Here is a 26,033-nt window from a genome sequence, read left to right on the forward strand (position 1 = left end):
CCCCAGCACCCGCAGAACGACCAGCGACTTCGCCCTCTGGTTATTTATCGCATGCACCACGCCCAGATTGTCACATCTAAACAAGATGCTGCAATGAGCCAGCCGATCGCCCCATACCTCCAGTGCTACCATAATGGGTAAAAGCTCCAGCAGCAAAAAGTCCTTAGTTAAACCTTCGCGATGCCATTCCGCCGGCCACGAGGCCGCGCACCAAGATTCCTCCAGATAGCAACCGAATCCAGAGGCACCCGCTGCATAGGTGAACAGCTGCAACCGAGCGCTGTCCACCATTGGGGCCTGCCATATACACACCCCGTTGAAGTCCTCTAGGAACGAGGCCCATATGGCCAAATCCCTCTTGATCTCTGAGGACAAACGCACGAAATGGTGTGGTCTGACACACCCCGCAGTCGCTCTTTTTAGCTTCCGGCAGATAACCCTGCCCATCGGGATTACCCGACAAGCAAAGTTCAACATGCCCAGCAAGGACTGCGCCTGCCGCAGTGTGACCTTACGCGACCCCTCAAACCGGCAAATAGCGTCGCGGAGCTTCACCACCTTGTCCCGAGGCAGCCGACACGATCCTGCCACCGTGTCAATCTCAATCCCCAAACAGGACAAACAGGAGGACGGGCCCTCTGTTCTATCCTCGGCTACCGGAACGCCGAAGTGGAAAAACAGCGCTCGGATGCTGAAAAGCAAGTTGCCGCACCGTGGTGAATTTGCCGGACCCGCGCACAGGAAGTCATCGAGGTAATGTGCTACCCCGTGACCCCCTGACGAAGACTCCACGCACCAATGTAGAAACGTGCTAAAACGCTCAAAAATGAGCATGAAACGGAACATCCCATCGGCAAACATTTGTCGATGAAATACTCCGCTCCGATCCGGAAACCCATAAAACGGAACGAGTCCGGATGTAATGGCAGTAACCGAAAAACGGACTCAACATCGATCTTAGCCATGAGGGCCCCCGTCCCGTAACCGCGGACCATCTCCAACGCTTCGTCAAACGACTGATACACCACCGAGCAATGAGCCGGCGGTATTGCGTCGTTGACCGACGCCCCCGACGGGTAAGAAAGATGCTGAATGAGCCGGAAAGCGCCTGGAGTCTTCTTGGGAACCACCACCACTGGAGAGATGACCAAGTCATCCACCGGGGGTGATAGGAACGGTCCCTCCATCCTGCCCAACCTGACCTCTTTATCCACTTTCTCCCTCAGTACTAACGGCAAGGCTCGGGCAGACTGGAGGTTCCGCTGGGCCCGCACGGACACCTCGCTCGCAACAGGCAAGCGAAACCCAAACTGAAAACCGGAAAACAAAAATTGTGCATCCTCCCTATTCGGATACCAGTCAAACCACCGGCCCATAGTTTCCAACTTAATTGGTGTTGGTGCTCTGCGGAGCGCTCCCGCCCGCGGCTGGCCTGGGGTAAGTTGGCTTACCCCGGGCACCCTGCCGACTGCCTTTGAAGCAGGAGGAGGCTGGGTGGGATCTGCCACGCTGCAGGCATGAGTGTCGAAAACGACACTGTTTGCCGAAGGAACACGCCGCGTTGTTAAACGCGAAACATTTTCTTTTTGTGGCGGCTCGCCCCCTGCGCGGACGGCCGATCAACCCGGCTTGGCCAACCCGCCGTCCGCCCCCGGCTTCCGGGGCTCCTCAGCCTGTTGCGAAGCCCGCGTGACCTTGAGCCAGACCTCAACGTCCTTGAACCCAAAATCCATGACCTGCAAACCATCCTGCTTTTCCCTGAATTCCTGGTCGTACTTACGCCATTCCGAACCCGAAGACGTGCGCTGCATGTCATGCACGAGATGCAGGTACCGAATTATGTTAACGTGCTCGTTCGGCCTGTCCTCCAGGTAACACGCCGCGAAGACCCAAAACCCGGCCAGCCAATCATCGAAGGTACGGAATGCCTCAGCCCCGATGCCCTTCTTTGCGACCGCCGCCTTATACTCCTTCTTCGCGTCCTTCGTCAAGACGAACACATCCACGAAGTCCCCCCTGTGAATCTTCCTGCGGCAACTATCTCGCAGCCCTCGCATTACAGCAGTATAGTCGCAGCGCACGACACCGGGCAAATCGCGGCACTTCTTGGCCCTACGAGTTTCCTCGCTAAGCCGCTTGCGTCTCTTACGCCTCTTCTGCTGGCCCGCTGCCTTCTTGGCGAATTTCGTCGCCCGCTTCCTCGCCCTAGTCGTGCTACTGACTTCGGACGCCTGCGACAATAGAGACGATGAAGAGGAGGAAGAGGAAGAACTACTAGGACTAGAGCTCGTGGAGGAACCCGATACCGACTGCACCACCTCACCTGATGCCGCCGACTGCCCCGACATGGAATCCTCCGGCGTGGCCAAACCGACGTCTTCCTCCTCGAACTCTGCCATCTCCTCTTCCCCGAGCTCCCCTGATGCTGTCGACTGTTCGGACTGGGAGTCCTCCAGTGTGGAAACTTCGAAATACTCCCATCGCTCACGTCCACCTCAACCTCTCCGCGATCACCTGAAAAAGAAGACAAAGTACGGGACCCGGAAACCACTCCCGGGGCCTGCCTAGCACTCCGGGGCAAAGACATCCCCACCTCGCGTACGCGCTCCGTCCGTACTGGACAGTGTCCCAAAAGCGCCGCCCCCAGGAGACGGAAAGCGCACGCTATTCGCTGAGCCGCTGACCCCGGCTGCGTACCGGACGCCCTTGCCTCTACGTGCGCGTCCGGGGATGCGGCTGCGGCCAATGGGCCCAATGCCGCCACCACCGTCGACAGAGCCGACGCCAACTCTCTGGAAGTCTCCTGACTTCCCCAAAAGTCGCGGCCGGCACCAGCGGGAGCCCCACGCAGATGCCGGCGCACCTCTCCTGGCACGTCGGCCGGCAGGCGCCGATAAGGGACCCAACGGCCAATGCCCCGCCTGGCCTGCTGGTGATCTGCTGGCCCCTTGACCACAATTGGCGTGGCCCCCCGCCAATTATCTATCCTATCCTGTGCCTGCTGGCCCTCACTATCGCTGCTGTGCCTGCCACCGGCCCCCCTGCGCGTGCCCTCCCCCCGCAGGTCGGAGCTCTCTCTGTCTGCAGGGTAGGCACCTCTGTGGGGCTCAATGCTGCCGCGCCCTATCCTGGGACGACCCCCCCCCCGCCGCCGCTCCCCGCCGGCTGTAAGGGAGGCAGCAGGGGAGACATAGAAACTAGCTAGTGATGGGTAGTTCATGAAAGATTAGTTCAAAATCAACTAATCTTCAAAGTGAAATAGTTTATTCAGTTCACAGCTTTGGCAAAGATTAGTTGATCAGGAAGGAGGAGTCAGACACAGACACAGACAGAATAGAGCCAGCAGCTGCATTAGGCTTCTCACTGTCTCACTCACTTCACTGGATTTTCACTCCCTGAAACTGATGCTGTAAAATGAAAGGTAAAAGTACAACACAGCCCAGCAATACAGATCTAATAAATAAAATAGTATCTGCACTGCCTAGCCCAAGTCTATGTGTGTCTGTGAGTGAGCATGTGTGTCATGCTGCTCACCTTTCTGTGATATAATCACTGTCCTATTAGTCCAGATGTCCAAACACTTGCTGCTGCTTCTGGTACTACTTACTTCTGTGCATATTGCTTGTGCAGAATCTTCTGCTGGGTGTTGTGAAACTCCTCCCTACATGCTATTGCAGCAGCACTGGTGTTATTCAGTTCTCACTCAGCAATACTCACACAAGGCAAATCACCACAAGAGAGAGCTAAAATGGCCTCACCTTCCCTATATATATCAAACCCTCCCCTTCAAAAAAGGCTGTACTTTCCTCACAGCTAGGTCCACCCCTCACCTGATGTTTAACTCTTTCCTCTCCTATGCAGTCAATTCTCTCTCCTTCTGAACACCTCACACCTCACAATACTATTTTTAGTCCTAAAATTTGCACCGAGGTCGCTGGATGACTAAGCAAAGCGACCCAAGAAGGCGGCACAAACACCTGGCCCATCTAGGAGTGGTACTGCAGTGTCAGACAGGATGGCACTTAAAAAAATTGGCCCCAAACAGCACATGATGCAAAGAAAAGAGAAAAAGAGGTGCGCTGTGGTCGCTGGACGGCTAAGCTAAGCGACACAAACACCTCAATATCACTGGAATTATTCGTTCTAATCAATGGTATTATTGGTCCAAATCACTGGAAGAAATTGACAAAATCACTGGAATTATTCGTTCTAATCAATGGTATTATTGGTCCAAATCACTGGAAGAAAATGACAAAATCACAGGAATTATTCGTTCTAATCAATGGTATTATTGGTCCAAATCACTGGAATTATTTGTTCTAATCAATGGTATTATTGGTCCAAATCACTGGAATTATTTGTTCTAATCAATGGTATTATTGGTCCAAATCACTGGAAGAAAATGACAAAATCACTGGAATTATTTGTTATAATCAATGGTATTATTGGTCCAAATCACTGGAAGAAAATGACAAAATCACTGGAATTATTCGTTCTAATCAATGGTGTTATTGGTCCAAATCACTGGAATTATTCGTTCTAATCAATGGTATTATTAGTCCAAATCACTGGAAGAAAATGGAATGGATTGATACTTACAGTGATACAGAGCTGCAAGATACAGCAATGGCCTACTGTACACAACTATATATTGTTGGGTCACCAAAATGCTGCACTGTAATACTATATATATACTGCTCACAAAAATGCCGCACAGATATGGAATGGATACTTGCAGTGACACAGAGCTGCAAGATACAGCAATGGCCTACTGTACAACTATATACTGTTAGTCACCAAAATGCTGCACTGTAATACTATATATATACTGCTCACAAAAATGCTGCACAGATATGGAATGGATACTTGCAGTGACACAGAGCTGCAAGATACAGCAATGGTCTACTGTACTGTACTACTATAATTATTATATAGATGACAGATATAAAGTTACATTGTGGGGGAATCCAGTATACATTCTGTCACCAGGTACCAGTGAATGACCACATCATGTATATAGGTAACAGATATAAAGTTACTTTGTGGGGGAATCCAGTATACGTCCTGTCACCAGGTACCAGTGAATGACCACATCATGTATATAGGTGACAGATATAACGTTACATTGTGGGGGAATCCAGTATACGTTCTGTCACCAGGTACCAGTGAATGACCACATCATGTATATAGGTGACAGATATAACGTTACATTGTGGGAGAATCCAGTATACGTTCTGTCACCAGGTACCAGTGAATGACCACATCATGTATATAGGTGACAGATATAACGTTACATTGTGGGGGAATCCAGTATACGTTCTGTCACCAGGTACCAGTGAATGACCACATCAAGTATATAGTTGACAGATATAACGTTACATTGTGGGGAATCCAGTATACGTTCTATCACCAGGTACCAGTGAATGACCACATCATGTATATAGGTGACAGATATAACGTTACATTGTGGGGGAATCCAGTATACGTTCTGTCACCAGGTACCAGTGAATGACCACATCATGTATATAGGTGACAGATATAAAGTTACATTGTGGGAGAATCCAGTATACGTTCTGTCACCAGGTACCAGTGAATGGACACATCATGTATATAGGTGACAGATATAAGGTTACATTGTGGGGGAATCCACTCAGTATACGTTCTGTCACCAGGTACCAGTGAATGGCCACATCATGTATATAGGTGACAGATATAATGTTACATTGTGGGGGAATCCAGTATACGTTCTGTCACCAGGTACCAGTGAATGACCACATCATGTATATAGGTGACAGATATAAAGTTACATTGTGGGGGAATCCAGTATACGTTCTGTCACCAGGTACCAGTGAATGGCCACATCATGTATATAGGTGACAGATATAACGTTACATTGTGGGAGAATCCAGAATACGTTCTATCACCAGGTACCAGTGAATGACCACATCATGTATATAGGTGACAGATATAAAGTTACATTGTGGAGGAATCCAGTATACGTTCTGTCACCAGGTACCAGTGAATGGCCACATCATGTATATAGGTGACAGATATAACGTTACATTGTGGGAGAATCCAGAATACGTTCTATCACCAGGTACCAGTGAATGACCACATCATGTATATAGGTGACAGATATAAAGTTACATTGTGGGGGAATCCAGTATACATTCTGTCACCAGGTACCAGTGAATGACCACATCATGTATATAGGTGACAGATATAACGTTACATTGTGGGGGAATCCAGTATACGCTCTGTCACCAGGTACCAGTGAATGACCACATCATGTATATAGGTGACAGATATAAAGTTACATTGTGGGGGAATCCAGTATACGTTCTGTCACCAGGTACCAGTGAATGGCCACATCATGTATATATAGGTGACAGATATAAAGTTACATTGTGGGGGAATCCAGTAGAGATGAGCGGGTTCGGTTCCTCGGAATCCGAACCCGCCCGAACTTCAGCTTTTTTTACACGGATCCGAGCGACTCGGATCTTCCCGCCTTGCTCGGTTAACCCGAGCGCGCCCGAACGTCATCATGACGCTGTCGGATTCTCGCGAGGCTCGGATTCTATCGCGAGACTCGGATTCTATATAAGGAGCCGCGCGTCGCCGCCATTTTACACGTGCATTGAGATTGATAGTGAGAGGACGTGGCTGGCGTCCTCTCCGTTTAGAGAAGAAATAGATAGGAGAGTGAGAGTGAGACAGTGACACTTCATTTACTGGAGCTTAGGAGGAGTACTCAGACAGAGAGTGCAGAATTTTGCTGATAGTATTAGTTAGTTATACTAGTGACAGAGTGAGACAGTGACACTTCATTTACTGGAGCTTAGGAGGAGTACTCAGACAGAGAGTGCAGAATTTTGCTGATAGTATTAGTTAGTTATACTAGTGACTGACCAGTGACCACCAGTGCAGTTTTATATTATTTAATATAATCCGTTCTCTGCCTGAAAAAACGATACACAGTGACTCAGTCACATACCATATCTGTGCTCAGCCCAGTGTGCTGCTGCATCATCTATGTATAATATCTGACTGTGCTCACACAGCTTAATTGTGGGGGAGACTGGGGAGCAGTTAGGTTATAGCAGGAGTCAGGAGTACATATTAAAATTAAACAGTGCACACTTTTTTTCTGCAGGAGTGCCACTGCCAGTGTGACTGACCAGTGACCTGACCACCAGTATATAGTATACTATATTGTATTGTGAATGTCTGCCTGTAAAAGTTAAACACACGTCGTGTGACTTGTGTGGTGTTTTTTTATTCTATAAAATAAAAAACTCATTCTGCTGACAGACAGTGTCCAGCAGGTCCGTCATTATATAATATATACCTGTCCGGCTGCAGTAGTGATATATATATATTTTTTATATCATTATTTATCATCCAGTCGCAGCAGACACAGTACGGTAGTTCACGGCTGTAGCTACCTCTGTGTCGGCACTCGGCAGTCCATCCATAATTGTATACCACCTACCCGTGGTTTTTTTTTTCTTTCGTCTTTATACATACTACATCTCATTATCATCCAGTCTATATTAGCAGCAGACACAGTACAGTACGGTAGTCCACGGCTGTAGCTACCTCTGTGTCGGCACTCGGCAGTCCGTCCATAATTGTATACCACCTACCCGTGGTTTTTTTTTTCTTTCTTCTTTATACATACTACATCTCATTATCAACCAGTCTATATTAGCAGCAGACACAGTACGGTAGTCCACGGCTGTAGCTACCTCTGTGTCGGCACTCGGCAGTCCATCCATAATTGTATACCACCTACCCGTGGTTTTTTTTTCTTTCTTCTTTATACATACTACATCTCATTATCATCCAGTCTATATTAGCAGCAGACACAGTACAGTACGGTAGTCCACGGCTGTAGCTACCTCTGTGTCGGCACTCGGCAGTCCATCCATAATTGTATACCACCTACCCGTGGTTTTTTTTCTTTCTTCTTTATACATACATACTACATCTCTTTATCAACCAGTCTATATTAGCAGCAGAACAGTACGGTAGTCCGCGGCTGTAGCTACCTCTGTGTCGGCACTCGGCAGTCCATCCATAATTGTATACCACCTACCCGTGGTTTTTTTTTCTTTCTTCTTTATACATACATACTACATCTCTTTATCAACCAGTCTATATTAGCAGCAGACACAGTACGGTAGTCCACGGCTGTAGCTACCTCTGTGTCGGCACTCGGCAGTCCGTCCATAATTGTATACCACCTACCCGTGGTTTTTTTTTCTTTCTTCTTTATACATACATACTACGTCTCTTTATCAACCAGTCTATATTAGCAGCAGACACAGTACGGTAGTCCACGGCTGTAGCTACCTCTGTGTCGGCACTCGGCAGTCCATCCATAATTGTATACCACCTACCCGTGGGTTTTTTTTTCTTTCTTCTTTATACATACTACATCTCATTATCATCCAGTCTATATTAGCAGCAGAACAGTACGGTAGTCCACGGCTGTAGCTACCTCTGTGTCGGCACTCGGCAGTCCATCCATAATTGTATACCACCTACCCGTGGTTTTTTTTTTCTCTTTCTTCTTTATACATACATACTACATCTCTTTATCAACCAGTCTATATTAGCAGCAGACACAGTACGGTAGTCCACGGCTGTAGCTACCTCTGTGTCGGCACTCGGCAGTCCGTCCATAATTGTATACCACCTACCCGTGGTTTTTTTTTCTTTCTTCTTTATACATACATACTACATCTCTTTATCAACCAGTCTATATTAGCAGCAGACACAGTACGGTAGTCCACGGCTGTAGCTACCTCTGTGTCGGCACTCGGCAGTCCGTCCATAATTGTATACCACCTACCCGTGGTTTTTTCTTTCTTCTTTATACATACATACTACGTCTCTTTATCAACCAGTCTATATTAGCAGCAGACACAGTACGGTAGTCCACGGCTGTAGCTACCTCTGTGTCGGCACTCGGCAGTCCATCCATAATTGTATACCACCTACCCGTGGGTTTTTTTTTCTTTCTTCTTTATACATACTACATCTCATTATCATCCAGTCTATATTAGCAGCAGAACAGTACGGTAGTCCACGGCTGTAGCTACCTCTGTGTCGGCACTCGGCAGTCCATCCATAATTGTATACCACCTACCCGTGGTTTTTTTTTTCTTTCTTCTTTATACATACATACTACATCTCTTTATCAACCAGTCTATATTAGCAGCAGACACAGTACGGTAGTCCACGGCTGTAGCTACCTCTGTGTCGGCACTCGGCAGTCCGTCCATAATTGTATACCACCTACCCGTGGTTTTTTTTTCTTTCTTCTTTATACATACATACTACATCTCTTTATCAACCAGTCTATATTAGCAGCAGACACAGTACGGTAGTCCACGGCTGTAGCTACCTCTGTGTCGGCACTCGGCAGTCCATCCATAATTGTATACCACCTACCCGTGGTTTTTTTTTTCTTTCTTCTTTATACATACTACATCTCATTATCATCCAGTCTATATTAGCAGCAGACACAGTACAGTACGGTAGTCCACGGCTGTAGCTACCTCTGTGTCGGCACTCGGCAGTCCGTCCATAATTGTATACCACCTACCCGTGGTTTTTTTTTCTTTCTTCTTTATACATACTACATCTCATTATCATCCAGTCTATATTAGCAGCAGACACAGTACAGTACGGTAGTCCACGGCTGTAGCTACCTCTGTGTCGGCACTCGGCAGTCCATCCATAATTGTATACCACCTACCCGTGGTTTTTTTTTTCTTTCTTCTTTATACATACATACTACATCTCTTTATCAACCAGTCTATATTAGCAGCAGACACAGTACGGTAGTCCACGGCTGTAGCTACCTCTGTGTCGGCACTCGGCAGTCCGTCCATAATTGTATACCACCTACCCGTGGTTTTTTTTTTCTTTCTTCTTTATACATACTACATCTCATTATCATCCAGTCTATATTAGCAGCAGACACAGTACAGTACGGTAGTCCACGGCTGTAGCTACCTCTGTGTCGGCACTCGGCAGTCCATCCATAATTGTATACTAGTATCCATCCATCTCCATTGTTTACCTGAGGTGCCTTTTAGTTGTGCCTATTAAAATATGGAGAACAAAAATGTTGAGGTTCCAAAATTAGGGAAAGATCAAGATCCACTTCCACCTCGTGCTGAAGCTGCTGCCACTAGTCATGGCCGAGACGATGAAATGCCAGCAACGTCGTCTGCCAAGGCCGATGCCCAATGGCATAGTACAGAGCATGTCAAATCCAAAACACCAAATATCAGTAAAAAAAGGACTCCAAAACCTAAAATAAAATTGTCGGAGGAGAAGCGTAAACTTGCCAATATGCCATTTACCACACGGAGTGGCAAGGAACGGCTGAGGCCCTGGCCTATGTTCATGGCTAGTGGTTCAGCTTCACATGAGGATGTTCAGCTTCACATGAGGATGGAGGCACTCAGCCTCTCGCTAGAAAAATGAAAAGACTCAAGCTGGCAAAAGCAGTAGCACCGCAAAGAACTGTGCGTTCTTCGAAATCCCAAATCCACAAGGAGAGTCCAATTGTGTCGGTTGCGATGCCTGACCTTCCCAACACTGGACGTGAAGAGCATGCGCCTTCCACCATTTGCACGCCCCCTGCAAGTGCTGGAAGGAGCACCCGCAGTCCAGTTCCTGATAGTCAGATTGAAGATGTCAGTGTTGAAGTACACCAGGATGAGGAGAATATGGGTGTTGCTGGCGCTGGGGAGGAAATTGACCAGGAGGATTCTGATGGTGAGGTGGTTTGTTTAAGTCAGGCACCCGGGGAGACACCTGTTGTCCGTGGGAGGAATATGGCCATTGACATGCCTGGTGAAAATACCAAAAAAATCAGCTCTTCGGTGTGGAAGTATTTCACCAGAAATGCGGACAACATTTGTCAAGCCGTGTGTTCCCTTTGTCAAGCTGTAATAAGTAGGGGTAAGGACGTTAACCACCTCGGAACATCCTCCCTTATACGTCACCTGCAGCGCATTCATAATAAGTCAGTGACAAGTTCAAAAACTTTGGCCGACAGCGGAAGCAGTCCACTGACCAGTAAATCCCTTCCTCTTGTAACCAAGCTCACGCAAACCACCCCACCAACTCCCTCAGTGTCAATTTCCTCCTTCCCCAGGAATGCCAATAGTCCTGCAGGCCATGTCACTGGCAATTCTGACGAGTCCTCTCCTGCCTGGGATTCCTCCGATGCATCCTTGCGTGTAACGCCTACTGCTGCTGGCGCTGCTGTTGTTGCTGCTGGGAGTCGATGGTCATCCCAGAGGGGAAGTCGTAAGCCCACTTGTACTACTTCCAGTAAGCAATTGACTGTCCAACAGTCCTTTGCGAGGAAGATGAAATATCACAGCAGTCATCCTGCTGCAAAGCGGATAACTGAGGCCTTGACAACTATGTTGGTGTTAGACGTGCGTCCGGTATCCGCCGTTAGTTCACAGGGGACTAGACAATTTATTGAGGCAGTGTGCCCCCGTTACCAAATACCATCTAGGTTCCACTTCTCTAGGCAGGCGATACCGAGAATGTACACGGACGTCAGAAAAAGACTCACCAGTGTCCTAAAAAATGCAGTTGTACCCAATGTCCACTTAACCACGGACATGTGGACAAGTGGAGCAGGGCAGGGTCAGGACTATATGACTGTGACAGCCCACTGGGTAGATGTATGGACTCCCGCCGCAAGAACAGCAGCGGCGGCACCAGTAGCAGCATCTCGCAAACGCTAACTCTTTCCTAGGCAGGCTACGCTTTGTATCACCGCTTTCCAGAATACGCACACAGCTGAAAACCTCTTACGGCAACTGAGGAAGATCATCGCGGAATGGCTTACCCCAATTGGACTCTCCTGTGGATTTGTGGCATCGGACAACGCCAGCAATATTGTGTGTGCATTAAATATGGGCAAATTCCAGCACGTCCCATGTTTTGCACATACCTTGAATTTGGTGGTGCAGAATTTTTTAAAAAACGACAGGGGCGTGCAAGAGATGCTGTCGGTGGCCAGAAGAATTGCGGGACACTTTCGGCGTACAGGCACCACGTACAGAAGACTGGAGCACCACCAAAAACTACTGAACCTGCCCTGCCATCATCTGAAGCAAGAAGTGGTAACGAGGTGGAATTCAACCCTCTATATGCTTCAGAGGTTGGAGGAGCAGCAAAAGGCCATTCAAGCCTATACAATTGAGCACGATATAGGAGGTGGAATGCACCTGTCTCAAGTGCAGTGGAGAATGATTTCAACGTTGTGCAAGGTTCTGATGCCCTTTGAACTTGCCACACGTGAAGTCAGTTCAGACACTGCCAGCCTGAGTCAGGTCATTCCCCTCATCAGGCTTTTGCAGAAGAAGCTGGAGACATTGAAGGAGGAGCTAACACGGAGCGATTCCGCTAGGCATGTGGGACTTGTGGATGGAGCCCTTAATTCGCTTAACAAGGATTCACGGGTGGTCAATCTGTTGAAATCAGAGCACTACATTTTGGCCACCGTGCTCGATCCTAGATTTAAAACCTACCTTGGATCTCTCTTTCCGGCAGACACAAGTCTGCTGGGGTTGAAAGACCTGCTGGTGAGAAAATTGTCAAGTCAAGCGGAACGCGACCTGTCAACATCTCCTCCTTCACATTCTCCCGCAACTGGGGGTGCGAGGAAAAGGCTCAGAATTCCGAGCCCACCCGCTGGCGGTGATGCAGGGCAGTCTGGAGCGACTGCTGATGCTGACATCTGGTCCGGACTGAAGGACCTGACAACGATTACGGACATGTCGTCTACTGTCACTGCATATGATTCTCTCAACATTGAAAGAATGGTGGAGGATTATATGAGTGACCGCATCCAAGTAGGCACGTCACACAGTCCGTACTTATACTGGCAGGAAAAAGAGGCAATTTGGAGGCCCTTGCACAAACTGGCTTTATTCTACCTAAGTTGCCCTCCCACAAGTGTGTACTCCGAAAGAGTGTTTAGTGCCGCCGCTCACCTTGTCAGCAATCGGCGTACGAGGTTACATCCAGAAAATGTGGAGAAGATGATGTTCATTAAAATGAATTATAATCAATTCCTCCGCGGAGACATTGACCAGCAGCAATTGCCTCCACAAAGTACACAGGGAGCTGAGATGGTGGATTCCAGTGGGGACGAATTGATAATCTGTGAGGAGGGGGATGTACACGGTGATATATCGGAGGATGATGATGAGGTGGACATCTTGCCTCTGTAGAGCCAGTTTGTGCAAGGAGAGATTAATTGCTTCTTTTTTTGGGGGGGTCCAAACCAACCCGTCATATCAGTCACAGTCGTGTGGCAGACCCTGTCACTGAAATGATGGGTTGGTTAAAGTGTGCATGTCCTGTTTATACAACATAAGGGTGGGTGGGAGGGCCCAAGGACAATTCCATTGTGCACCTCTTTTTTCTTTTATTTTTCTTTGCGTCATGTGCTGTTTGGGGAGGGTTTTTTGGAAGGGCCATCCTGCGTGACACTGCAGTGCCACTCCTAGATGGGCCCGGTGTTTGTGTCGGCCACTAGGGTCGCTTATCTTACTCACACAGTCAGCTACCTCATTGCGCCTCTTTTTTTCTTTGCGTCATGTGCTGTTTGGGGAGGGTTTTTTGGAAGGGCCATCCTGCGTGACACTGCAGTGCCACTCCTAGATGGGCCCGGTGTTTGTGTCGGCCACTAGGGTCGCTTATCTTACTCACACAGTCAGCTACCTCATTGCGCCTCTTTTTTTCTTTGCGTCATGTGCTGTTTGGGGAGGGTTTTTTGGAAGGGCCATCCTGCGTGACACTGCAGTGCCACTCCTAGATGGGCCCGGTGTTTGTGTCGGCCACTAGGGTCGCTTATCTTACTCACACAGTCAGCTACCTCATTGCGCCTCTTTTTTTCTTTGCGTCATGTGCCGTTTGGGGAGGGTTTTTTGGAAGGGCCATCCTGCGTGACACTGCAGTGCCACTCCTAGATGGGCCCGGTGTTTGTGTCGGCCACTAGGGTCGCTTATCTTACTCACACAGTCAGCTACCTCATTGCGCCTCTTTTTTTCTTTGCGTCATGTGCTGTTTGGGGAGGGTTTTTGGAAGGGACATCCTGCGTGACACTGCAGTGCCACTCCTAGATGGGCCCGGTGTTTGTGTCGGCCACTAGGGTCGCTTATCTTACTCACACAGTCAGCTACCTCATTGCGCCTCTTTTTTTCTTTGCGTCATGTGCTGTTTGGGGAGGGTTTTTTGGAAGGGACATCCTGCGTGACACTGCAGTGCCACTCCTAGATGGGCCCGGTGTTTGTGTCGGCCACTAGGGTCGCTTATCTTACTCACACAGTCAGCTACCTCATTGCGCCTCTTTTTTTCTTTGCGTCATGTGCTGTTTGGGGAGGGTTTTTTGGAAGGGACATCCTGCGTGACACTGCAGTGCCACTCCTAGATGGGCCCGGTGTTTGTGTCGGCCACTAGGGTCGCTTATCTTACTCACACAGTCAGCTACCTCATTGCGCCTCTTTTTTTCTTTGCGTCATGTGCTGTTTGGGGAGGGTTTTTTGGAAGGGACATCCTGCGTGACACTGCAGTGCCACTCCTAGATGGGCCCGGTGTTTGTGTCGGCCACTAGGGTCGCTTATCTTACTCACACAGTCAGCTACCTCATTGCGCCTCTTTTTTTCTTTGCGTCATGTGCTGTTTGGGGAGGGTTTTTTGGAAGGGCCATCCTGCGTGACACTGCAGTGCCACTCCTAGATGGGCCCGGTGTTTGTGTCGGCCACTAGGGTCGCTTATCTTACTCACACAGTCAGCTACCTCATTGCGCCTCTTTTTTTCTTTGCGTCATGTGCTGTCTGGGGAGGGTTTTTTGGAAGGGACATCCTGTGTGACACTGCAGTGCCACTCCTAGATGGGCCCGGTGTTTGTGTCGGCCACTAGGGTCGCTTATCTTACTCACACAGCGACCTCGTTGCAAATTTTAGGACTAAAAATAATATTGTGAGGTATTCAGAATAGACTGAAAATGAGTGTAAATTATGGTTTTTGAGGTTAATAATACTTTGGGATCAAAATGACCCCCAAATTCTATGATTTAAGCTGTTTTTTAGGGTTTTTTGAAAAAAACACCCGAATCCAAAACACACCCGAATCCGACAAAAAAAATTCGGTGAGGTTTTGCCAAAACGCCGTCGAACCCAAAACACGGCCGCGGAACCGAACCCAAAACCAAAACACAAAACCCGAAAAATTTCCGGCGCTCATCTCTAGAATCCAGTATACGTTCTGTCACCAGGTACCAGTGAATGGCCACATCATGTATATTATACTTATACTGGTGGTCCCCAGTCCCCACAATAAAGCACACTGAGCACAGATTATTTGCAGCACACTGAGCACAGATATTTGCAGCACACTGAGCACAGATATTTGCAGCACACTGAGCACAGATTACGGAACTCTGTTCAATCTCCAATGCATGAGTGAAAATGGCGGCGACTCGTAGCTCCTTATATAGAATACGAATCTCGCGAGAATCCAACAGCGGGGTGATGACGTTCGAACGCATTCTAGTTAACCAAGCAAGGCGGGAAGATCCAAGGCTGCCTCGGAACCGTGTAAAATGGGTGAAGTTCGGGGGGGTTCGGATCCCGAGGAACCGAACCCGCTCATCTCTACTTGAAACCAGTTGGCCAGAAAGAGAGCTCTGAAACAGCTAAAGGTGAATGCAGGGGCTAGCTTACGAAGTGAGCGGGAAAATGGAAGCAGTGCGAGGACAGTGCTTACATACAGCCAGCCGCAGACAGCTATGAGGACAGCCTGAGGTGACTGAAGGAGAATTAAGAAGACTGTGGAAGCAGAGGTGGAACTCCCAGAGACAATGAAGTCAATTGGCGTCATGCTCCAGGCCAGAAGGGGGCACTTCCTCCATTGTCCCCCAATGTGTATCCTTGCTGCTGGAAAAGAGCCCTGGATCAGAGCACCAATCAGCAACAGTGATGCTCTTGCTCCATGACCTGGACTCGATGATGCCACTGCTGTAGATGTTTTTTTTTTTTTTTTTGGGGTGGGGCGGCACCATTATCGTGTTCTGCAAGGGGTAATAAATGCTGTCACTGTTCTGGAGGGTGGGGAGAGCTGTTGTTGTGATCTTCACATAAGTATCTCTCTCTCTCTCTCTCTCTCTCTCTATATATATATATATATATATATACTGTTTGGGTGTAGTCCGGCACTCCAAATACCATTGATGCGTATACCAACGTTTTGGGGCCTGTAGCCCCTTTGTCAAGGGGCTACGGGCCCCGAAACGTTGGTATACGCATTAACGGGGATGCCTTTATTGTAAAAAAAATAAAAAATAAATATGCCCCATAGTCAGTTGTAGGTAACAAAACCTCTGCCTGCCTACCAATAGAATGGTGTAGAAGCTCAAATCTCCTATCTCTTATTAATTTACTCATTTAATTCAAGTTCGATTTTGAGTTTGGCTTGCGTTCGATTTGCAATTCGAATGTTAGTAAATAAGGGGAAACATCGATGTTTTGCAGAAATTAATTTTTGAGTGGGATTTGAGTGGAATTCGGTTTTGTGTTTGAGTTGACATTCAATTTTGCCTTGAGTAAAGGTAAATTGAATGGAAATCGAATGCCAAATCCCTCAAAACTAAAAATCGAACATTAGTAAATATACCCCATAACTAGCAGGGAAGCTTGAATGCATAGACTACCATCATCATGCGGAAGAAACAGAAAAAGGACAAAGTCAGACTTGATGCACATGCTGCACTTGTTATGGTACCTCACTGAGCGGCCTCCATATGAGCCTGTCAGCTGCTGTCCCCAGTTTAATTCTCGACCAGTCCAAGTCACAAATTGGCTCTTAACTCTTGCAGGAGATTGGCCAGCTAATAACAGTTCCCAATCACTAAGGGGGTCATTCCGACTCCATCGCTCACTGCAGTTTGTCGCAGCGCAGCGATCAGGTCGGAACTGCGCATGTGCCAGTGCCGCAGTGCGCCGGCACAAGGCAGCCGTCGTTGCCTAGCGATCGCCTCTGAGACAGAGTCGGTGGCTGGGCAGGAGGGGCATGGACGGCGGCGTTAAGCCACCATTTAGGGGGAGCGGTCCAGCCAAAGCAGGCGTGGCTAGACCGTTGGGGGGTGGGCCACGGCGGCTGCGTGACGTCACACGCAGCCGCTGCAGGCCGGGGAGCGACGAGTAGCTCCCGGCCAGCACGCTAAAGCTGCGCTGGTCGGGAGCTACTCTGGAAGTGCAAAGGCATCGCCGCTTGTGTGATGCCTTTGCACTTCTGCGGGGGGGGGGGGACTGACATGCGGGGCGGACTAGCCCTGTGCTGGGCGTCCCCCTGCATGTCAGTGTGAATGATTGTAGCTATGACCCCCTAAGTACTGAAAGAATCCAGATCAAAGAGCATCACCTTTCTCCTAGCAACCACATACACAGACTCCTTCAAGAAACAAGTCTTCTCAGTAGCACAGCTCCGGTTTTCATGCCACAATTACATCATCATGGATAGCGTTACTTCTGGTCTGGCATTCCTAAAGAACTATGAGGTGTATGTACTAAGCCTTGGGTGGAGATAAAGTGGACGGAGATAAAGTACCAGCCAACCAGCTCCTAACTGTCATTTTTCAAACACAGCCTGTAACATGGCAGTTAGGAGCTGATTAGCTGGCACTTTTATCTCCATCCACTATATCTGTCTCCAAGGCATAGACCCTTATACCCACTAACCACCACTGTTTCTACCACTTTAGACACCACCAATGGGACATAACATTTCAGACAGACACCATCAACCCTGTTAAAGATAACCTAAGGACTTTTTTTTTTTTAACACATTTTATTAGATGGATCACAAATTGGTTACAATAATAACAGAACACCCAGACAAAATGGGCATTTAAAGAGCAAATGTAGCTACAATAAATTGTTACATCAACTGAGTGGATCCTTTTTTTTTTTTTTCTTTTGTAAAAGATTAAAGTTAAGGCATTTGAAGTGGGTAACTCTCGGCAACGGAGTGGCCATCCATCAAAGAGAGTTAGCGGAGGAAATAAGAAGAAAAGAATACTCAGAGAGAGGATAGAAGGGGTCGGAAAGGTAGAGGGGGCAGAGCATATCAATTCAGAAAAGAAGGAAGGGGGGTAGAAGGGGGTGGAGGGGTGGCCTTCAGAGACAAGAAGTGGGCAGAGCAGCGGTGTGCCATGTCATGTTGCAAATGGGGAAGGAACCTGTTGTAGGCTTAGCCACGGGGACCATACTTTATCAAATTGCTTTGAAGTGTTACGTATGACAGCGGTCATATATTCCATTTTGTGGACATACCAAATTCGGGAGATTATCACCGGCATTGGGGAGGGAGTCGGGCTCTTCCAGTCCGTGGCTATTTGGCATGTCATTGCCGAAACTACATGTCGAAATAGCTTGTTTTGGTGTCTGTTAAGAGTAGGGAGGGTCATGGGGAGCAAAAAGTATTGGGGGTCAGGAGGGATGGAGGTGTCAAATAAGCGCGAGAGCAAGGTAATAAGTTCACCCCAAATTTTAAAGATTTTTGGGCAGGTCCACCATATGTGTAAGAATGAGCCAACATTCGTACAACCCCTCCAGCAGCTATCTGGAGTGTCAGGAAACATAGTATGTAGACGGGAAGGAACATAATACCAGCGGTATAGTAATTTGTAGATATTTTCTTTTATTCTCACACATATGGAGCTGGAGGCCGCATTATCCCAGATGTCAACCCAATCTTCATTATCTATAGTAAATCCCAGCTCCTTTTCCCATGCTAACTCGTGGGGGGTCCGGGGTGAAGTGGGGTAATCGCTATGTAAAGCATAAATATCTGAAATGAGGCCCTTGGTGCTGGTGCGTTTCCAGCTAATGTATTCGAAGGAGGATAATGGTCTGTGGAGAAGGGTAGTGGTAGTGGTGGAGTGGAAATGTCGAATTTGCAGATAACGAAAGAAGTCTGAGGGAGGGATTACCGTTCCTTCTCGGATATCTGCAAATTGTGGGAAGGTGGCATTGGAGGTGATGTCGTTAACATATAGCAAACCACTCGAGCGCCAGGATGTATGCGAGGTTCTACACATACCTGGGGGGAAGGCTGGATTATGAAAGAGCGGAATTAACGGGGACGGGTATGGGGCCAAACTGAACCGTCTGTTTGTCAGGTGCCATGTCGCTAGTGAGCGACTTACTACAGGGTGTGAGAGGGCTGTCCGGGGGCGTTGGTTCCAGTGGAGCCATAATAGGGAGGACAGTGTAGCTAGACCTGTCTCCTCTGCCTCGATCCCCACCCAAACCTTCCGCGTCCCGCCCTCGTTGCACCATTGTGCACATTGAGAGAGTTGCGCAGCATAAAAATATTTCTGAAAGTCCGGAATACCCAGGCCCCCATTTCTGGTGGGGCGCTGAAGCAATTTGAGTCTAACGCGGGGACGTTTATGATTCCAGATAAAAAGGGAGGATTGGCGTTGTAATGTCTTAAAGACGTAGGTAGGAACATAAATCGGGAGAGTCTGAAATAAATACAGAAGTCGAGGGAGCACGCTCATCTTGACGGAGTTTATTCTGCCTATCCATGAGATGAAGTAGCTGGACCATTCCAGCAAATCTTCCTGGATTGTCTGCAATAAGCGGGGATAGTTTGCTTGGAAAAGCTGATGGTGATGATGGGTCAGGTACACACCGAGGTATTTGATTTTCTTTGCATACCAGTTACAGGGAAGGATAGTTTGAAGGTCTTGTTTGAGAGCTGCCGGGATATGAAAGTTGAGGACCTCTGTTTTGTTAATATTTATTTTATAACCAGATAACTGTGAATACGAACTGATCTCAGATAAGAGAGCGGGGAGGGACTGGGCTGGGTCTGTGAGGGAGATCAGGACATCATCAGCATATAACGCTATCTTGTGTCGGATAGGCTTGTGGATATTCCGTGGATAGTGGTGTTATCACGGATCTTTGCTGCAAGGGGTTCCATGACTAGTGCGAAGATTAAAGGGGAGAGGGGGCATCCCTGCCTGGTACCATTGGTAATCCCAAAGCTGGTGGATGAGACACCGTTAACCAAAACATGGGCCGACGGGGAGCGGTAGAGTGCTTTAATCCCCTCTAGGAATTTTCCAGAGAATTCCATTTTGTCTAGGACCGCAAAGGCAAAAGACCATGAAATGCGGTCGAAGGCCTTCTCTGCGTCGAGAGCCAGAATGAGAGAGGGAGATTTCCGTTTTTGAATTGAGTAAATTAGATCTATAGCCCTTCTAGTGTTATCAGACGCCTGGCGTCCAGGGATGAAGCCGACCTGATCCGGGTGGACCAGACCGGGCATCAGGGGAGCCAGACGGTTAGCTAATATTTTCGCATATATTTTCAGGTCGACATTCAATATGGAGATTGGTCTATAATTTAAGCAACTGGTCGGGTCTTTGTCAGGCTTTGGGATAAACCACTATGTCGGCCCGGGTCGTCTCCGGCAGGAAGGAGGCTCCCTCAAGAATATCGTTAGTTAGGGAGGATAGGTGTGGGGCAAGCTCTTTCGCGAACAGTTTATAATATTGGGCTGTGAAACCATCCGGGCCTGGTGCGGCTGACGAGCGCATGGAACGTATGGCGGCTATTGTCTCCTCCACCGAGATCCGACTATTAAGGGCTTCTAACTGGGTGTCAGATAGGGCTGGGAGGGGGGTATCAGACAAGTATGCGCGTGCTCCCCCAGCCCCGTCAGGCGACAGAGGGGGCGGGTCAGACAGGTTATAAAGGGAGCTATAAAACAGGCGGAAATCTTCGGTCATCACTTCAGGGTCATATGTATAGGTTCCCCTTTGTGGCGAGTACAACTTATCTATTGCGCCCAGCGCCTGCTTGCGACGTAGTTTGTTGGCCAGTAGGGAGTCTATTTTGTCCATTTTATCATAAAAACGTTGCTGCAGTTTCCGAAGAATTAGTGCTGCACGGTTAGAGAGGAGGGTGTTAAGTTGTCCCCGGAGGGAATCGATCTGAGGGAGCAGGGAAGCGTCGGGGGATGCCTTATGTTTGGATAGTAAGGTAGCTATTTCTGATTCGAGGGAGGCGATCTCCTGCGTGGTTTTTTTCCTAATCGCCGACGATTTTGCCAGCAAAGCGCCGCGAATCGTGGCTTTGTGAGCTTCCCAAAGGACATTAAGTGAGATGTCAGGAGACATATTTTCGGTGAAATAGTGTGTGATTGCCAATCTAATTTCCTCTAGTGCAGAGGGGTGTTGCAAGAGCGAGTCGTCAAGACGCCATTTATATTTCCGACGGGGCGTGCGGTATATATCTATGAGGAGGTAGACCCCAGCATGGTCTGTCCATGTCAGTGGCGTGATGCCCGCATCAGTAATCAGAGGTACGAGGGCAGAGGAGATGTGAATCATATCGATCCTGGAATAATGTTGGTGCGGAGCTGAGAAATGGGTAAAATCTTTGGTGTGGGGGTGTTGGGAACGCCAAGTGTCACAAAGGCCGTGGTGTTTCATGCTGGCGGTGAGTATACGGGAGGCCCGAGGTAGGGTCGTCATGGAAGCGTGAGGTGGAGGGCCGGATCTATCTAACGACGGGTCGATTATGGTATTAAAATCGCCACCCATGATAATGCTTCCCTGTGCTTCTCGTGACAGGCGTTTAGAGAGAGAGTCAAAAAATAGAGATTGGTCTTGGTTGGGGGCGTAGGTGGAGACCAAAGTGAGAGCCATAGAGCGGAGGGTACCCATTACCATAAGGAACCGTCCGTCTGGGTCTGTCACTGTCCTAGAGTGGATAAACGGGATGTTGCGGTGAATTAAAATGGCCACACCACGTTTTTTGCAGTCTGCCGAGGCAAAGTAGGACTGGGAGAACCATTTGCCCTTAAGCTGAGTGTGGGAACCGGTGAGATGTGTTTCCTGAAGGAATGCTATGTCGACTTTCTCACGTCTGCAAGCACTCAGAAACACAGTACGCTTCCTAGGGGAGTTCAGGCCATTTACATTGACCGAAAATATTTTAAGGAACATGGCTAGTCACGTGAGGGAATATGACAGACTGCCAAACATGATCCGATAACGTACAGTTTGAGCCTGGAGGAGGCCACCCCTCTGGGCAGAGCAAGAAAAGGAGTGGAAAGGTCAAGCAGAGGCCACAAGAAAAGAGAGAGGGGGAAGAACATAGAGAAGAAAAATCCCAAACGGGGAAACATCCCTGAAATTGTGGGTCCCATTTGGTGGCCGCAGGGAAAAAAAATTGTATAAGTAACAATGTAAGCAACAATAAGGGATTGTGGGGGGGTAACTGAGATACCATGTGAGAGGGTGTATGTCACCCGGGCCACAAGGGTTGAGAATGGTCGTGGCCATTTTTCATTTATAAAGAACAGAGTATAATATAGATCATGGAGAACTGTGTCCAGGCAGTAAAATTACAAACAAAAAGTTAAGGGAAAAAAAAGGGGGGGGGGGGGGGGAGGATACCACAGGAGTACAAATTAATTAAACTTAACTATAACAGCAATAACAAAGAATAGTTACGACATTAGATTTTGGACGGAGGTCAAATCTTCCGCAGCCGTTGCTCGTTTCAGGGCTGCACCAACATTTCGTGGACAAGCCGTAGCGGGGGGTCACCCCAGGTCAGGGAGGGTCGCTGTCCACAGTGCGTTGTCGTGTCACCCTTGTCCATTCAGGCAGGGGAGACTGAGAGTGTGGCGGTTTAGATGATGAGGCCGCCATGTCGGCTACAGATGATGCAGGGAAGAGATCCAGCTTTGCAAGCAGTTCCTGGCCTTGAGTTAAAGTCTTGACAGAGTGAACAGCGTTGTTGGCCGAGACGTGGAGTTGAAAGGGGAATCCCCATCTGTATCTGATCTGGTGCTGTCGCAGGACCCGGGTGACCGATTGGAGGTCCCGTCGTTTTTGGATAGTGGAGGGAGCCAGGTCCTGAAAGATCTGTAGCTGCATACCTTTAAACAGGATCTCTGGGGAGTCTCGGACGGAGGATAGGATTTTCTCTTTTGAGCGGAAATAATGGAAACGGACAATAACATCCCTGGGCGGTTGAGCAGGAGACGGTTTAGCACGAAGTGCTCTATGAGCCCTGTCACAGAGACACTCTTCGTCCGTGAGGTCTGGTACGAGGTGTATGAAGAATTCTCTCAGAAATGACGGCAGCGAAGGGCCGAGGACCGATTCTGGAACACTGCGTATGCGCAAATTATTTCTACGCGAGCGATTTTCCTGGTCCTCTTGTCGCTCTTTAAGGGTCTCCATTTCCTCGTGTAGCCTAGTGAGCTCTCTGTCAAGGCGATGTTGGGAGCGGCAGAGATCGTCGGTCTTTGTTTCCAAGGCGTCTGTTCGGTTGCCGAGGGCTGTGAGATCCGACTTAAATTCTGCAATGGCGTTCGAGAGTTCCTGTTTGAATGCAGACTGCACTCCCTCCAGTAGGCTCGACATTACCGCCTGTATCTGGGGATCGATACCCACTTCCGAAGAGCACGGAGAGGGAGGGGAGCTCGTGGTCATGTTGGGGTTCTGCGGGCCCTTAGATTTTGAGCCAAAGAAGTTAGTCGGGGCTTGCGTTACTTTTTTGTTCTTGGACATAATGGCATGTATGAAAAGGGGGGTGGGAGTGGGAGAGAAAAAGAAAAAGGATCGGAAAATTATTGGATGATGGACACAGTCCGTAGATTGTACAGTTAGCGAGTAATCCAGGCAGGTCAGGCTGCTGGTCCACCACTCCGTGCCGGGTTCCTATGGGGATGGAAAACAAGTATTGCAGGCTCCAGGGAGCCCGGAGGACGGAGGGGGGAGCCGCAGCAAGTACGTAGAGAGTAATCGGGGTCCAAACTGCGACATATTCCGGGTTTCAGTTAGTGTAGAACAAGTAGCTAACAGTAACGGCCGCCAGAGGGGGATGGATTTGCCAGCTTTAGGTACTCCAGCCACGGAGTTGGGAGTAAAGTGCCAGAGAGTATTATATATAAAGTCCAGCTACTTAATTATGGCACGCGTAGTATTTTATTGTGTTGCGTTATATCATCTTGAGGGTGTTTCGGGGATGTGTGGATCCGATCGTCACAGTAATGGAGCCGTAACCCTTTCAGGTGCTATTCCTGCATCTGGGGTGGATCGCAGCCCGACCTTTCACATAGTGGCCCGGGCACGCATGGTGGGTGTTAAAGCATTTTCATGGTCGTCTCCACTATGGGCGGAGGTGCGGACCGAATCTGTAATCCTGCAGGAGTGAGGAGAGTGTGATGTAGTGCAGCTTATCTTTACTCTGGCTGGTTGCCAGGAAGCAAGATGGCGGCCCTGGACTCCTGTCACAGGCTTCTATGGAGCAGGGGAGCAAATAAGGAATGGCTGCTGTGGCAGCAGCAATTACTCACTGTATTCCAGATGGGCTGGGCACTGAAGGGAATGCAGCCTTCATGTGTGTTATATAGACATCCAGGGCTGCACACAAGAGTGCACAGCTTACTCCAGACTGTGTCCCCGGAATCCAAGATGGCCGCCGCAGCACACACAGAGCTGCTTCTCTCCCTTCTTCTATCTCCTGTGGGGCTGTGTGGGGGTCCCCCCTACCGCTGCAGGGGACAGCAGGCCCTAGGGAGTGCAGGTAGGAGATGTGAGGATGTCAGAAGGGGTCCCTTGTTGATTTCCGGCCTGGTCGCGGGGCACCCGCGCCGTGGAGCTCAACTTGCGGGTCGGCCCCAAACTCCAGTCCCCGGCTTTCCGGCTCGCCTAGGCCACAACCCGCAGGGACAGAGCAGGCTGTCCCCCGGCTCCGTGACCGTCGGCGGCCGGCTCCAGGGGGTCTCAGGTAGACAGGGGAAGCCCGATGCCCGCAGCAGGAGGCACTTTGCAGGGGTTTTATTCCGCTGGGCCCCGGAGCTCTTCAGAAGCACGTCCTTGCTGTGCAGACGTTAGGCCATGCCCCCAACCTAAGGACTTTTTACAAAAATCACCACCGTGAAATCTTCCAGCTCCAGTCAGACGGAAACCAAAGTAGCAGACACTAGCCCTATACAAGCAGAAACCAGCAAGCGGTCTCCATACCTTGACAAAAAGGTACAGTAATTGGATCTCGAAATGCACTGGTAGGAGGAGCTTGCCACTCATTACTTATCCAGCTTCCAGATATACAAGGGCATTCAGCAATTTCCGGAGTTTCACTTCTTTACCATCGTCCTCCTCACCCAGCCTGGTTTCTGGTAAAAGTGGCCAATTTTGTAAACATTGTTATGCTATTTTATCTGGATTTTTGAACCGAGATGTTAAGGACAGGCAGCACCTTGATTCCCAATCCTTTATCTGGTGTGTCTACCAATCTGCATCTACAGGTGAGCAGGTGTTAAGCTCATTATTGTCACATCCAACATTATCATTCTTATGCTCATACATTGTAATATAGAAATCATCATCATTTTATTCATCCTCATATGTCCAAATAGTTGAGAAATTTTGGACCAAGGCTGCTCTACATACACTGTGTCAGAAACTAAAATGTCAGGCTCACACATAGCACTCATGGAGTTATGGACAGCCTCTCATCAGGATCAATGACCGTATTCTACTGGCCATTCTAGTCAGTAGCAATGCCGCCCCTACCCCCCACTGCTACTCACTTCTGCCCAGCATGAATGCCCCTCCCCGCTGGCTGCCTCCCGCTGCCCACACTCCGCCCACTGCCCCCCGCTGGGCGGAAGTGAAGTGACCTAAGAGAGCCAGGATCTGGAGACCTAGTGTGTGTGTGTGTGTGTTTATGTACAGCAGGGGTGGTCAACCAGTCGGAGTCAAAGAGCCAAAAAAGGGGTGTGGCCTTGTGCCCGCTAGGCCACGCCCTGGTATAATATACATTGAAAAATCCAGATCCACATTAATAAATTTTTAAAGCCAGATCCAACATAAAATACATTGAAGAAGTCACTTCCGCATAAAATAATTGAAAAAGCCAGAACCATATAAAATATAATGA

Source organism: Pseudophryne corroboree, chromosome 1, assembly GCF_028390025.1.
Source record: "Pseudophryne corroboree isolate aPseCor3 chromosome 1, aPseCor3.hap2, whole genome shotgun sequence".
Lineage (NCBI taxonomy): Eukaryota > Metazoa > Chordata > Amphibia > Anura > Myobatrachidae > Pseudophryne > Pseudophryne corroboree.